Raw genomic sequence first — 1435 nt, 5'->3', positions numbered from 1 at the left:
TTTTAAAAGCAGTACGAACATTAAAACGGATCTTTCATATATAAAAAGAGAGATTTATGTCCGCCGCTTCAACATAACATTCATTGCGAGTTTAAACTATGAGCATTGTAATTATGTTGAATACTAACCAGTGAGGGACAAAAATATCTGGAACATCAAATCCATATACCTACTGGCTGCAGTGAAATCTGAAAACCTCCCAGTTAATAGGAAGATGCCTTTGTAATCTCAAATCAATAATTACTGGAGGCAATAATTACTGGTTCCAAATGGCTGACACAGACAAGGAGTAATTCCTACCGGGAGAAAGTTCGTTCACATCTATTTTGTCTTGGACAACTTTAGTTCTTGAGTCTCCGTTGAAGGTTTCAACTTCTTGGTAGAAGATCTGTAAAATATATCAGAATAGTACGACAGTCTTGGCGTGTTAAAGCATTATAAGTGTACTTTTATTACTAATATTTCATTTTGTATGACTTTCTAAAATGTGTTTCCTACATTTATAGAATTTTGTAGTCAAAAAATATTTCTAAACACGTAGAGATAATGTGCAAGGATATGCTTACACAGTCTGCTGCCTGTATGCAATCAGGTACAAAACTCCTTTTAAGATAAAGCCAACTACCTTAGGAAAAAATAATTGAAATACTGAACATAAAAATCTTTATACCTTTACTTTTTCACAACAATTTCAATTATGAACCAAGCTGCAACCATGAAACACATAGACATAGAACATGGGCTCCAATCTTCGGTTCACCAAAGCACAAACTACCTTGAATTAATGGATTTATTATCGTGATTTTGGGAAAATTATTAAAATGGCCTAAAGCAGAGAAGAGATTACAGATATACGAAACTTTTAGAATTCACGAAATGCACGAGGCAGAAACACCACATTCCCTGATCAATTAGCTAACCCTGATATTTTTTATCATTTGTTTAAAAAAAAAAAAACAACAACAACAAAGGAATTAAAGCAAACTGTTTGTGAATGGCAAAACAAAAATTGATTAAACAATTTTAAAATATTTTTAGAGAAAATATCATTTTCCTCTCTGACCTTGTAACGGTCTTGGATGGAGATTTCATCATCCTTCCAGGTCCGGGTGACCTCCCGTGTCACCTCGCTCTCAGTCGCCACAAGGTCCATGACGGGTAATGGTCCTGGAAAAAATAGAAGGCAAATTGTTCTAACAAATGTAAATGGTGAAAAATCTGAAATTATATATATATATATATATATATATATACATATAAATGTATTTATATATATATAAGTATAAATATATATATATACATATATATATATACATATATATATATATATATATACACAGTATATATATATATATATATATACATATACATATATGTATACATATATATATATATATATATACATATACATATATGTATACATATATATATATAT

At 30.2% G+C, this 1435-nt stretch overlaps 1 long non-coding RNA gene across 1 annotated transcript in view; it reads right to left on the bottom strand.

Moving 5' to 3' along the window:
- The window catches only part of LOC137626619 (uncharacterized), a 1763-nt gene extending 589 nt beyond the window's left edge, over nt 1-1174 (bottom strand). Inside the window, exons 1-2 of the long non-coding RNA XR_011041069.1 lie at nt 1064-1174; nt 170-388 (exon numbers count right to left, since the gene is read on the bottom strand). This is a non-coding gene — a long non-coding RNA (uncharacterized lncRNA). The remainder of the gene's footprint in view (nt 1-169; nt 389-1063) is intronic.
- Between the last annotated feature and the right edge of the window lie 261 nt (nt 1175-1435).

The sequence above is a fragment of the Palaemon carinicauda genome, chromosome 34 (assembly GCF_036898095.1).
Source record: "Palaemon carinicauda isolate YSFRI2023 chromosome 34, ASM3689809v2, whole genome shotgun sequence".
Classification (NCBI taxonomy): Eukaryota; Metazoa; Arthropoda; class Malacostraca; order Decapoda; family Palaemonidae; genus Palaemon; species Palaemon carinicauda.
The sequence above is the reverse complement of the archived record's forward strand: the minus strand, read 5'-3'. Positions and strand labels throughout refer to the sequence as shown.